The following is a 15,833-nucleotide window of genomic DNA, read 5'->3' as shown; positions in this document are numbered from 1 at the left end:
TTTATCGTGACATCCCTTGTGAAAACTCATTTGTGGATGTTTCTACTTCTGATCATTCACAACACACATCGGATGTCAACCTATCATTACATTGTGGAGAGGTACCATATTCCTCTAAAAATCCATCCCATCCATCATCTGTCATTTCTAAAAACACAGAGGGTGAACATCCTTATTTCTCATCTACCCCTCTCCATGATTCATCAAATCATGAGGATGCCGATGAACATCGTTAGCTTTCTGATCATGGTTGTTGTGATCTCTGTACTTTTTCATTTGATCACAATGTTGATCCACTCACTATTAATATTTCGAAGCCACTGGTCTCCGATGATATATCTATTGATGAAGTGGAAACCCCGTAGGCTATCAAGGCACTTCATCCTAATCTGATGGTTATGTCAAGCCCTCGTTGTCCTGTGGTTAGTTCCACTTCTGATAAAAAAAAAATTGAAACACCCAAGGCTCCTCATCACTCATATGTGTGCACTGAAGATCAATCCAACACACAAATTTCGCTTCGTCCACCAAAATCACATGATCTGATCGCTTATGCACTCGAGGAATCATATGCAACAAGCACACTTGCAAGGCATAAGTTGTCTCTCTTTCTCATGTTTGCTTGTCTATCATAGTCAAGAGAGTGTGTATTGTTATCATCAACACATAGTGTGTCACAACACCATCTTAAGTCTGCAAAATGCCTATCTGGTGCATTCTCTATTTTCTTTTCTGTGAATGTTTTAAAACTCGGAGCATGTTGGTATTCACTGATCAATTTCTCTTATTCATTGGTTTACATTCATATTTTTCATGCCTTCACCAAATGGGCGAGCCAATGCACCGGTGGCTACATTGAAAATATCACTTCACGTGAGTAGGCCCATGCAATGTTTACCATAAGAGTAGGAGCAGCCTTTTCTTCTTGCTTTTATTAGCGTAGGATTAGGAGTAGTCTTTGCTTATTTCTGTGCTTTGCTTTCTGGTTTGCATGTTTGTTTACTTGCTTACCTGGTTTGGTTTGCTTCCTTTTTTACTTTTCTTGTTTTTCTTTCACTTTAATTCTGCTTTTTTGTTTCTTTCTTTGCTTGCTTGTACCCATAGGTTAGCCACTCGTGAAACCATGTTTGGCGCTCGCGACAAGCAGGGAAAATCTAAGAGGACTTGTATAACTATCAAAAATTGGTTATATGTTTCCCTCTCTCTTTATGAAGACCTTGTTGTCTTCAATTGATTGTGCCTTGATGGAAAATACATTCGATTCAGAGTGAGTCTTGGTGAAAACACAACACTTGTGCTACTAACTGGTATCACATACTCTAATCAGTTCTCTTTAGTTAACCCTTGTAAGCTCAATCAAGTATAGTAAGGTGAGGGGGAAACCTTAACAATTATGTTAGAGCTATATATAACATACTTCTATAAAGGAACAACCTTTTCTACTATCAATAAATCAGGATCCCTATTTTACCTTTAAAATAAATAAGTGTCTATGCAAAATTCTTTCAAAAAATGAAAAAACGAAAAATGAATAATGAATAAGGAAAAAGAAAAGAAAGGCTTTCTTTGCAGAGAGGTGATGCAAGTAACTCCCTCAGGGTACTAACCAAGCTTGCTAGCAGTGAAGCAATGCTTGTGTTTCTTCATGACTCCTCCAGGGTACTGTCCAGGCCTACTCATGTCGGAGCAACACCAGAGATGAAACTTAAACTTTGAAAGTTATATTACTTGTGCCTTAATATACCCCTCATCCCCAATCAAAACAACTAAGTTGAATTAGCTTGGAATGTGTGTTGATCGATTAAGAGAATGGTAGGGACTACATCTTTCACACAAGCTAGTGCGGAAGGGATCACGATCAAGGAATCAAACAATACTTCCAGAAGGGTTAGACTTAGTTTTCATGAAACAAGGTCCATACAGAGAACTAGAGGTCTACCAGTGTGTCGGCAATGTTGTAGTGACTACAACCACCCTCCAAAATTTTGGCGAGCATGCAAATTTAAGAGTCTACCATAGATCCTATGATCGATCATCCTTCCTCACTAGTTGGTAAGATGATGATTTGAAGCTCCCTTCCTTGATCATAAGATTTGTCCATGTTCTCATCTTTATGCAACATGTGTCATATTTGGACATAGGGGTTGTTGTTTGTCATGCAAAGGGAATTTTTTTTGCTTCAAGGGAATTATGTGTGTATGAGTGGTTGTCATCACATAGACATGTTTTAGACTCACGTCACGTACTCTTGTCACGAAAGTAATTGCATCAAGAAAAGTATGTCTTATGCATTCTGGATGGTATACGCTGTGTCACTAAGTGTCCACATGTGATCATAGTCAAGTTGTATCCCTATTTACATATGTGTCACTGACATCACACTTAGCCATTTCGTAAGCAACCTAGCCTAATTTAGCTTCCCAGAACTTTGTACTTTGCTTCTGCAACCATCAAGCTTCCTTCCTTTCCTGCTGAAACCCTATAGCTCGCAGAGACCCCAGCTAACACTACTCTCTAGAAATTTGTAGAGCAGTCAAGCAACCAACACTGCTCCCAAAAATTGTGCATAGGGGTCCTCCCAGGACCCGCATCCTACAACAGTGTCATGTGCCTCAAAACTATACAGTGTTGTCCAAGTTGTCATGTGTGTCTTACATACAGGTACTGCACAAATCAGCCTCCCAGGGCCTCAGTTTGGCAATAGTCACTTCCCGCAGAAACCACAATGATCCATCGCTCAGTGACTACATGAAAAGATGACATGCTGAGATCACTCCCAAGGAGTTGAGGAGAAGGACCAAGAGACCAAGTAGTGGGAAAATATTAGGAATTCATGCAAACTCCATCAGATGCATGATCATCTCGAAGGTAAGCATGGTTTGTAAAGAACAATTTTCGAAGTACAACTTTTAGTTGAGTTTGCAAAACTACATGTCATTGTCATATCATATTGTCCTCAGTAACATGCATGCATGCAAACACAAAAGGTCATTTCATGTGTTTCCTCTACATGCCTTGCTTCCTTTTCGCTTGTTTAACCAACTATCATCTTCAGCATATTGATTGCTATGTCATGCTTGCGACCTTGTTTTGGTGATGTTCAAGGTTTTTGTTTGAGTTATGTTCACTATGTAAACATTTATCACACTCACACACGATGTTGTAAGAATTATCGTGCAAGTGTCATCATGGTCATCCGAAGGTCTATCCAAAGTGTCACACTTGTTTCTCTCACCATTAGATAGTCCCGTAGTCAGTCACACTAAGCGTATGTTGCCTTATTGGTTCGAGATGTCTTATTTTCAAGTCATGTTTAGTTTGTGTTAGCAAAGTCATGTATACATCATTTCACTCGCTCACACACTTAACCATTTTGATAAAGGTCTATCGATTGAACCCCCCTACATCAGTCGAACCTGCACTGTGCAGTCTTAGTCCTCAGTGACTAAGTACTCCTTCCCAGAATTACATAGAGCTTTAGGATGACTCCAAGGCAGTCCGCACTACGTAATCCTAGAATCGACCTAGCTGACTCTCACCCAAAACAGCGCAGAAGTTACCCAAGAAGCCATCTCAATTTGTGTTACCCACAAGCCAATCCATCAAGCCTCCCACTGGTCAACCTGAGAGTTTGACCAGGAAGTGACCCTGGTCTTTACTCCTCCCAAAAATTATACAGAAGTTGTCAGCATGTGCACCTCCATTGACTGAAGAAATTGCGCATACAAGAGGGATAGGCACCCGCTTCCTCTCACACATTGTCTCTAGAAATTACGTAGTTCTGTCAGTGTGTCTCCCTACCAGCCAGCTTGCTGCTTCTTCTAAAAATTGTGTAGTTTTACTAGACTATCCATGAGCTGCTCGACACCCCGCTCAACCCGGAAACTGCGCAGACATGTTCAGCATGACTGCCTCCCAATTCTGTACATTTTTGGTCAGCAAGCTCCCGCAGCCCACTCCCAGTCACCCCTGCAAATCTGTAGAGTTTTCATTGGCAGTGTCCTCTCCTGCCTACACTAGCTTCCTCAGGAAAATTGCGCAGTTCTACCTCCCAATTGAGCCAGATCTTGCCGAATGTCATTGTTGTCCCGCACTGCTCATCCTATCCTCCTAGATACCTCTGCATAATTTTTCATGGTAGTGCCCCGGAGCCTCCCATCCCGAACTGACATGTTCACTTCATTGTTCCAGAGCCTTATCCTCTCTCTAGGTCACCTACACCTGGAAACAAAAGACAATGCATCATGGTAGACTAGGGAGTTTCTAGATTTGATGGCGTCTCGTCATGAGTGATTGCAGAAATAGGTACATGGCGTGACGATGAACGAGATGAGCAAGGAGTGCATGCTAGAAGACTTGCTTGCAGTTGGACAAACACACGAAGCATTCCATGTAGCAAGCGAAGGAGACACATGTGCATGCATGAAATATCAAGTGAACACCAAGACCGTTGAAAACTTTGTCCACTCTACCATGCATAGGTGAAGCTATGGTACACCACAGGAACACTCATCACTTAGCAGCACAACAGCTCGACACAAACAACAATGCCAACATGTGCATAAATGTAGCGTCATGTTGATTTGTGTCATGAGTCACCTCAACCACATCGCTACTTTGGGTCATAACTATGAAATCAATGTAATGTAACGTGGAAGTCAAAGAGACCCACAGATGAAGTCAAAGAGTCATGTAATTCAAACATTCATGAGGGAAGTTGAATAGTCACAAGGGTTAGTTACACCCTTGGCTATATATACCCCTCATTTGTACATGCAAAGGAATTTTCATCTTGGCTCTTCCCACATAGCCTTGAGAATCTGTAGTTTTTTCTTTAAGGAGAGAGTAGTGGCTCCAACACTCCGCTATCGGGGTTAGTGATGTAATGGTGTACGAATGTTTCTTGGTACTTTCACTTAATTCAAGAGCCTATTAATAGGCCAACATTTTTTCACACATGTATTGTATTCATTTGTAAGACTACTCTTTAGACGGTTGTAATCCATGTTGCTTTAACTTGTATTAAGACATTTGAACTACTTTGGTTGTTCTAGTACATATTCTGTTGCAAATTTGTTGTATTAATTGTCAATGTTGTCTCGCTCGTGTGGACTATTCCATCAGACACTCGATAAATTCATTCTCGTAAACTTGTTATAACGACCGTTGCACTCATGTTGACTATTCCACTGGGTGTTGTACGTGCTATCTATTTAATTTGTGTTTGTGACTTCCGCATCCATGTAGACTACTCTGTCGGGAGCTGCACATGTCATGTTGTGTTGTGTGTCTCTAACAGAGTTGGGACTATTCCCTTTCGACTTGAGATTCACTCTCACCCTCTCCCTTCGAAGTGAAACAACCATGACACAAGCGACACTAAGCACTCACTAGGCACATGAACCTCTATGTTTGAAGAAAAAGTAAACCACTCTCATGTGTTCACAAGGAAGAGCTCAGGAAAATCTTTAAGATAATGGAAACCGGGCCATCATACCGGATGGGACTCCTACACCAAATGATGTGAGGTCTAGTTGGGACTTCATACCGAGGAGATCCCCTAAACGTTGGCAGTTCTAGCACCGCCAACATAATCTAATCCTTAAATTAGATGCCTAGGTCTTACATCATCTAAGGGTGCATATTTCCAATCATTTTCTTGCATCCCATAATTTCTCTTTAGACATTTTCAACCTCAACATTATTTTCCAATTTTTTTTATTAATAAATTAAAAAACACATTTACATAAAATAATTATCTAACAAAAAAATATTTTATGTTACTGACAAGCCAATTTCATTTAAGTCTTAAAGTCACAACATCATCACAATTGACATTACAAATTCACAAATAATATTAACTAAATGGATATCACAATCCACTTGATCCAATTTGTCTTATTCAGACTTTTGTTAAGTCCCTTTGAAGATTGATGAAAACTAGCTTTTGGATCACAAACAACTTTCATCACACACAAGGATTTTGCAAATAAAAAGATAATTTTTATCAACCCTGTAAAATTTATGTGACTTAAAAGAAGATGGAGCATACCAAGCCTTTTAGGTCTCCCCAAAGAAAGCATCGACCATGGATAGTGTGGTTTAATTTTTTTATGGTGTTGCATCAATCATTTTGAAGAGTCCTTTTCTCACCTTTTTCTAAAACACATGTGAATTTTTGTAAATTGTTGTTGATTTGTTTCAAATTTTGTCGTGATTATTTCTAGAACATGTATCATTGTTTCTACTATTCTACATTTTCATGGAATTATGTTTCACAATGCATGTATATTGCTTATTTTGTTGGAAATTGGTTTATTATTGCTATTGTTTCTTTTGAGTGTTGTTGTTGTGCATTGTCTATTACTTTGATTTGTAAATAGTGACATTTCTTTAAAAATTATAACTTTCTAAAGAAGGTATGGATGTCTAAAAAGATGAATGACAAAATTAACCTTCACATCAATATCACACATCGCCTTAATAGCAAGGCTATAAATCTCATCTTCATTTGAACACCATGTAAATCCTAATTGAATGGATCTAATGGTTAACAACACATGGTTCTTTACATGAATTATGCATATCTGTATCTAGCCATTATCTTTAAAAATAATTATCATTATTTTATTTAAGAATAAAATACAATAAATTATTATTATTATCCAATTTTAAGGTCATCGTACATAAATACTTTTGAACCTATGACCTCTTAAGAGAAAACACATACTAATTGAATGGATCTAATGGTTAACAACACATGTTTCTTTACATGAATTATGCATATCTTTTTCTAGCCATTATCTTTAAAAATAATTATCATTATTTTATTTAAGAATAAAATACAATAAATTATTATTATTATCCAATTTTAAGGTCATCGTACATAAATACTTTTGAACCTATGACCTCTTAAGAGAAAACACATACTAATTGAATGGATCTAATGGTTAACAACACATGTTTCTTTACATGAATTATGCATATCTTTATCTAGCCATTATCTTTAAAAATAATTATCATTATTTTATTTAAGAATAAAATACAATAAATTATTATTATTATCCAATTTTAAGGTCATCGTACATAAATACTTTTGAACCTATGACCTCTTAAGAGAAAACACATACTCTTAACCATTAGATCCACTCAAACTATATATATAATCTTGTGATATCAATAAAATTTTTCCATTAACATTTTCATAATTATCCTTATATTAATAATTACATGATATTTTTTTTCATATTATCTTACAATTTATTATTATACTAGTTACTAGCAAATTAATTATTTATACTAATACTATATTTGATATGATACACACTTGTAAAAATTTAAAAAAATTAACTCATATCTTTCTTTACCTTTTTATTCTCACATCTATATATATCCCTTATCCTTCTTTTCAAAATATAGAAGATTCTCTCCATTTCAAAAATCATAATAAAGAGCCAAGATAATGCACCATCTCTAAATTAACATTAATATTTTAATACTCCCATTTCCATGCGAATTTATTATATTTAAGTTTGAAGTATCTGACCACCAGATTCATCATGAGTTGCGGATAAGATCAGAAGGGAATCCATCGCAAGCTGTGGACTCAATCATTATTCAATTCAAATAGTTTGTGCCTTAAATTCTACCGTTTGCAGCGGGCCATATGTTACCACGTCCGGCTTCCACTGAAACCCTTATACGGTCAACCCCATCGAACAGTTTACCACTCTAAATCTTCGGGAAGCCGACCAGTTGCATCTCTCAAACGGGGGACTGCGAGTTTATTAAGAGCTCATACCCTGCGAACTGACGATAACTATATATCCATCCCTGGGATTTGCTCGCGCGTAAAACGAATGTTTAGCGAGAGTTGGAATAATATCTTATCGTACACGCCATGTGCAATTTGTCTTCCGATAGGCTTTACTAAATTTCAGAATTTGTCTTGAGATAGATTTGCCCAGATTTCAAAGTTGACTGCCCCGCCATGTGCAATATTTAAAGAGGGGAAATATGGAGAGAGAAGTCATGCCTGCCATCTGCAAAACATCCGTACTGCTCCATTCCTTACCTGCCATATTCTTCTAACTTCTGTCAAATCTCCCATACTATTTCCAAGCCCATTTTCCCCCGACTTCTCTCAAATCTCCTTCAGAGTATCCTTTATCCAGGCTCCATGGTTGTACCAGAAAAAGTTAGATGTTATGATTAGTTATATATGTCCAATTTTGATGGTTTAAAGTAATATCTTCAGTATTTTAATCAATTCCACAATAACCATTTTTATATTTTTTTTTAGGTCAACATTTCGAGTCTATTAACAAGATTCATCGTCCAATCTTATTATCCCCTGATATCATATAGCTTCCCATGCCCAATCTTGTTATCCCCTGATATCCCAGCAGCCGAACTATCATCCTCTTTTCCCTGGTTAGTCTTTACACCACCGTTGTGTTCACTGTTCGAAACTTTGGGCCGTTTCTCAATCATGAGTGAGACGCCTAAAATACGCTACCTTAAGCATGAGGCTCTGCTGGACTCTAGTGACATCCCGTACCCGAAACGCCCCCACGCCGAAAACACAAGCAACTTTTTCCATCTACTGCAAGTTGAGAAAACCCTAGCCGCCGACGACGACGACGAAGAAGAATGTGCTCCCAGCGAGGAGCTCGTAAATGGAGTCATGAGAAGCCTCGCGGAAGAGATTGCGGGGATATCTTGCAGTTCTGATCCTTCAAAGTCTGGTGATAATTCTGCGGCCTTTGAAATTTCTAGTGGTAGCGCAGACCAAACCCTAGCTTCGGATTCGGGATTGATCTGTGTTATCTTCTGGAAGCTTCAGACGACGAGCTCGGCATTCCACCGAGCCCCGTTCTGAACTGGAAGAACGAAATCTGTCAATCTCCTAAGGAAACACCCGAGGATTCGTGGGACAGCACAGATCTTAAATGCCTTGGGGAAAACTGCCATTTGGAGGACGATTTTCAAAACTATAAACAGTTTGCAGTGTATGAAAATGGCTGGGATGCTAGCCAGGATTATATAATTTGTCAGCCAAGACCTGTTATTTGACAGGGATTTTTCTGCAGTCTGCAGATTGGAAACTGCCGGTGGGATGTAATTAAACCAAGTGTTCTTTATTGTATTGTATTGTATTGTATAGCATGACATATATGCATCATATGTATACAATTTCTAACTACTTGGAATTGTTCGGTAAACATTGCAGCGTAATTTTCACCATTTATGCATATTTCGTATGATCGTACTCTAAATTTGGTATGCGGCAGTGAACGCAAACAACTTTAACAGAGTTCAGTTTGAAATCGGTACATCCATTAAATAGAATAATTCATGTGAACTCTTTTTCCGGGATGTCCACGAAGAGACACGAATATATCTTTCACGGGAAAACTTTACTTCAGGTATTGCGGGGTTTGTTATTCGTCATCCTTCCCTCCATTAATATTTGTAGACTAATTCTTCACTTTTATGGATCAAACCGTTTGATTGCAGAAAAGTTTGGAGAATGTCATATAAAAAAGCCAAATTCTTTAAACAAAAGGATCAAATTTGATACATTGTAATGCAGTGGGGTTTGGTGATCCTTAATTATATCCCGGAGTGAAGTCGTCAAAATGGAAGCATCTCTGAGTTACGTTATTGAGAGGGTTTTTAGGTTTACTGATAGGAATAAAAAGGAAAGTCGTATAAACCTAAAGTCTGTGAAAGGTATTAAAATTGAATATTATGTATTCAAATTAAATATAATGAAACACAATTTAAAATGCAGTTATCCATATCCAGCGACATCTCTACAGTATAATATTATTTGATAATGAAATTATTTGTAACCATTAATAGATTTATTTACCTATTATATTGCTAAAACATTATATAAATGAAGACTATATAGTAGCTAGTACCTGCCTTAGTTTTTATATAATTTAATAAAACAAAAAATTAATAGACATAAAAATTTCATAACAAAAGTAAAACAATTAATTAAATACGATATTGTTTAATATCATCGCCAAAAATTAAGAAATGCTATTAACTAATATTCATTATATTAACTTATATACACTTGTATATATGTGTGTAATTTTTTTAGTTTCATTTATATATATTTATGTGTTTTATTTTTTTATTAATGTATATAATTTTTTATAATTAAATTTAATGAAATATGGTTTTCATATAATAATAAGTTATCATAAATTGAAAATGTAGAGGAAAAAAATAAAAAAACTAAATCAATATCAAAAAGTTAAATAAAAAATAAATAAAACAAAAAAACAAAAAATTAGTAACTAATAGAAATAAATGTAATAATACCTTATCCAATAGGGCTACAAATAAATAGATTTAAATAATAACAAAAAATAACAAAATTTATTTATCAATGTTAAACTATGAGTAAATGGCATAAATTTTTTATAATAACAAATGAATGCACACTCAAAACAAAACTGGGTGTACATAATGCATATATAATAATACAAGAAAATGAAGTTAAACATCATGTTATAATTAGTCACATAATATTATATCAAATTGATAGTAATGTTGGGTTAAAATGCAAATTTAAATGGAAAATGGTTAATCACATATCATTTTATCAAATTAATAATTGATAAGTAATGTTATGTTTAAAAGGAAATTTAAACATAATAATGTTGTGTAAAAATAGAAATTTAATTTAAATGATTTAATATTATATTAAAATGGAAATTTAAATAGAAAATATTTTTTAAAATACAATTTATATTTTTGATAAGATATAAAATTATTAGTAATAAGGTGTTCTACTCACATAAAAGCACTTTTTATGTATTAGGTAAAACTTTGTGACTAAAAAGATAGGAAAATATTTTGTTTTAAAATAAATAGATAGACTTGAAGACATTTTTATATGAATATCATTTTTATATGAATATCTCATACATCTAAGATGATGAAATTTAAGTGGTTTATAAATTTATTGTTTTATTATTTTAAATTTTAGATGTTTTATAATATAAGGCAGGAATATAATAATTTATTTGTTTATTAATTATTATTATTTAAATATTAGTTGGTTTAAATTATGATATTTAATTTTAAAAAATAAATATTTATTTTTAATATTATTAAGAAATATTTTTTAGATATTTGATTGGATTATAGTTTGAAAGTCTTATTATACCATAAGGTGTTCTTCTCTAAAAACAACTCCTTTTGATGCCATCTGTGTGATTGTACACCAAAATCTTTTGGTGTTAGACAATTGAAATAACCTCAACCATGGAATTGAGGACTGGTGTTACAGTTACAATTTGGAATTGATAATTACATCTGAAGCATTGAAATAGTGGAATAATAGAATGCAGTGCAGCAAAATGGCGCCCCTTCACTTTTATCCCATGTTGTGAAATTCCTCTGCAACTCATGCCTTATAGCACACCATCCAATAAGTGGGCATAGCGGGGAAAGTTAGTAGAGTAGTTGGGGAAGTTAGCAACGAGCATCTTCCTTGCCAGCATTATTATCCTTCAAATTATTTAGAAACAATGCAAGATTCTTGGCAGCAAATTTAGAAAGGGTTAAATAAATTAGAAGCTTCTTCTCCATTCCATGTAGAGAAGGCGACAATCAATATTTTGCTAATGTTTTGTTGTCATTGCAAGAAGAGGATAAGCTCGACGAGAAGGACGAGGAGGATATGATCAGTGCTAGCCTCCTTCCCTTCAAATTGTTATGAGGTTGTTGTTTGATAGATTCTGTCAGATTCCTTTCTGTAGTCAAATATCATTTGCAGTGATTTTGATGCAGACATAAACAAAGTAGTTGTAGGACAGATTCCTTTGAATTAATTCATGCATAGTGAGTTTGATGCAGACAAAACAATGAAGGCATAACATAGACCTCTGCACTTCATAAACTTATAAGGAACTAACTAACATAATCGTGGGATCTAACCGTTTCTCAGATTTAGGTTGGTTTTAGTATTCAGAATCTGTCATGTCCCTTTAACTCATATATCTATATTCATATATCTATGCTATAACACTCAAAGCATAGGGATTCCTCCTTCCCTTCAGATTGTTGTGATATTTTTTCAATTTTCTTGTACATAGAGATTTAGGGTTTATTATATGTGGCCTTCATAACTTTCTTGTTCTTGATTTATGCCAAATGAATTTGGTCGTGGACTCATACTTTTGGTAACTTACACTATGTGATTCATATCTTTTCATCTTTGATGTCGTTACTCCTTATTCTTTTTTATTTCCATCTTACTGGGTCATCTTTAGTTGTTTCACTGATTTTTTCACGTAGCTTTCTGTAGTCAGATATCATGTGCAGTGTGTTTGATATAGACAGAATCAAAGTAGTTGGACAAATTCTATTGAATTAATTTATGCAACAAAAGCCTCAACGCTTCATAAACTCATAAGAAACTAGCTAATGTATTGGTGAGATGTAACTGCTTCTCATATTTAGGTTGATTTTAATTTTCGGAGTCCGCCAGAACCATTTAACTCATATATCTATGTTATGGCACTCAAAGCACAGGGATTCCTCCTTCCCTTTAGATTGTTGTGATAAACTGTTATGACAAGCTTCGTTGGAAGGTGGTACCCTTTTGGCTCTGCCAAGTTTCTATCAATGAGGGAATCAAAGCACAGAACACAGATATTTGGTGAGTTGTTAATGTCATCAGGCATTATTTTGAGTTGCACCATAGTGGTAGTTGAAATGAGCTATTTGATTTGATCACTACATGTTTTGGATCTTATGATGATGCTAAAATAAAATGACACTTTCAAATTGACACCAAATTCACTGGTTTTCAATATTCAATTTCTTCATGATGCTTATTTTTCTCACTGCTTTTTGTCTCAATGATCATGATAATGGTAGGAGTCTCAAATCTATAACACCCATCAAATTTCTGCAATTCTGCAACTTTAGTGTGATTTTTCATCAGTTTAATATTTTATTGCATATTTTCATCATTTTCATAATAAAAAAGTTGACCATTAGGAAAACAAATTGGCAGTGTTTTGGGAAATCATCCCATGAAATTTTCCATTTAAATTCCATCGTTTATTCATCATGTGCACTTTTCCCATCCTGATTGAGAAATATTTGAAAGAAATAACAATGAATAATTAGGTTGGAAGCATGTTCATGGTGAAATTTTCCTGTCACCTAAAAATTTGGTCTTCTTGTCAGTATTGGTGAGTACTGTGTGTACTGTGCAGAAATTGCTATGCTTGTGCTTCTTGTCATTGTGCAGGAAAGTATTTGTATGTTATATGTTCCTTGTGCAGCAATTATCACAACATTAATTGTCTTCTATGTTCTTCCATCATTTATCTTCTGTTACATGAGCAGAGACCTGTACTCGCCCAATGATGGTAAACATCTGATGAAGTCAATGATACTTACAACATCACTTTTTCCTTTTGTATATCTTGGAATTGGCTTCACATTGGACATAATGGCTGCATTTTTATCAATCCCTGAATGGCTGCTATTCCTTTTGGCACTATGGTTGTGGTAATTATAACATGAGATTTTATTTCATTCCCTTTATCTTTCTCAAACAAGTTTAAGAATAAATTGGACTACGACTCCTTTGAAATAGGTGTAAGAAGAAATTGGACTATGGTGCTTTTATTTCATTCCCTTCAGCTTTTTGAAATAGGTGTCAGAAGAAATTGGACTACTGCTTCTTAGAAACAGGTGTAAGAAGAAATTGGAATATGGGTTCAAATAATTTGAGGAATATTTTAGAACTCTGTTAGACAAAAGTAAAGTCAATTACTTGACTTCATATTAGATTTCAGTATTAATTGGTAATCCACAATTCAAATAAGGTTAATCAGAGAACACTGGCTTTGGCAAGCATCATCTTTATCTTGTTAGACAAGAGTGAAGTCAACTACTTGACTCAACATTTTCAAGATTATTTTGCAATCTACAATCCAAATAAGATTACCTCGAGAATACTGGCTTGGATTGTTTGAAAGGTCATCTTTATCTTGATTGCAGATTCCAGAATAGCACAATTCCTGAGAAAAAGTAATATGTTACTCCAATAGTGTCAGTGACATAGTCTACTTCCAATTTCATTGAAATGTATTTTTGTTTCTACTTCTATTTGAAACTACAAGGTTCACTGTATATATGTATTTATGTTGTTGGTTTTTGTGATTCTCCTCATTGTCATCGGTTCCATCATTATAGTTCATACTTCTTGCTAAATGTTAGAGAACTATCATTGGCAATGGACATCATTCTTAACTTCCCCATTAATGCACATATTATTACTATATGAAAATGAAGATGTCTTCACTTTTCCAAACACCCTTCTATATGAAAATGAAGATGTCTTCACTTTTCCATACAACCCTCTATTTTGGCTACAGACTTATCCAGTTAATGGAGGTGCATGATTTCTATGATTTCAAGAGACAAATGTGCATTGACTATATGGAGAAAGAGAGAGGTCACTTTTCTCAATTTGTTATTGAAAGCTTCACAGTTTGTTGCAAGAAGAAACAAGTTCTATGGTAACGATTTGATATGATTTCTAAAATTTGGTTGATCAAATTCCTTTCTAACTTTTCATGAGTTGGAATCTTCTACCCCTGTATAACCAACAAGCCACCAATAACATGGAGCAGGTTGCACCATTTACCCATTCAGTTGCCAATTTCTCTAAGTGGGAAACCTCTACAAGTTTTTTACATGCAACTTTAATGCAAAAATGTGGAAGTTGTACTATCATCAAAGTAACATCACCTTGAGATTTTCTGGATACTACAATGTCTACAAGCTTTTTACATGCATTTTTAAGGTTTCCTCCTAATGGTCGCCTCATATATCTCCCCAAAACTTGGGGAATCTAGAATTTCACAGCGCATCATCTCCATTACTAGAAATGTTACGAAACAATGTAATTGCAATCATTCCACCAAATAACATCTAGAATCCTATGTTTTCATATATTGCCCTATTCCATTTTTAGCTAGGACCATTTCAGCTGGTCACTATAAATAATGTTAATGCACTCTTGAAATTCAATCATAGGGATAAAAGGAATGAATAGGATGCCATACATGGGTCAGGAACTATAGCACCCTTATCATACACTGAAAAGGAATGTATATTGCATAACACGGATTAGTCGGCATTAAGATCTCCCTATATTAGTTAATGGTGGTCATAAAGAAAAGGTCTTGACTTTTAAATTATAATGATCCAAGGGGTCAAAATTTATGTCTACACAAAACAATGAGAACATAAGACATTTGTGTCTCTTTTTAATATTTAACAGCTCAAAACCAAAATCCTTGTTAAAACCCTCAAATAATGTTTGTCAAAGGGTCTCTTCCTAATATTAGTCCAATCATCTATCATTATAATGATCATTTTATATTTAATAATATCATACTTAATTTGTTGTACAACAGGATATATCACTAGGCATAATAGATAATTTCTTATAAGTTGACATGTACACACTAGACACTAGCAATTTCAACAACCATGTGAATTGTCATTATTACTGATTCTTGCTTTCGGCATAGTTATCACCAAAATATGTTTGTATACTTCAGTACAAAGATTGCATACCAATTATGGACACTGCAAGTATTTTTCATATCCTTCGTGACTTGCTTCACATAATGGAGTAAGGGTTTTTAATGTTAATTGAATTTCTATTTCAATAGAGAAACTCATTTCTGACTAGGAAGAATAATTTCTTTCCTTCATTCAATGTTTTGGGTGAGAAGGAAAAATATAATTCAAAATTATAGTAAAGAATGTGGAAG

At 34.8% G+C, this 15,833-nt stretch overlaps 1 pseudogene; it reads left to right on the top strand.

Moving 5' to 3' along the window:
* The first annotated feature begins 8,491 nt into the window (after positions 1-8,491).
* On the top strand, positions 8,492-9,124 carry LOC149171722 (uncharacterized; annotated as a pseudogene).
* The last annotated feature ends 6,709 nt before the right edge of the window (positions 9,125-15,833 follow it).

The sequence above is a fragment of the Pinus tabuliformis genome, chromosome 4_2 (genome assembly GCF_031772625.1).
Source record: "Pinus tabuliformis cultivar Carrire ecotype Pingquan chromosome 4_2, CPIR1, whole genome shotgun sequence".
Classification (NCBI taxonomy): domain Eukaryota; kingdom Viridiplantae; phylum Streptophyta; class Pinopsida; order Pinales; family Pinaceae; genus Pinus; species Pinus tabuliformis.
This window is presented reverse-complemented; position numbering and strand designations above follow the sequence as displayed.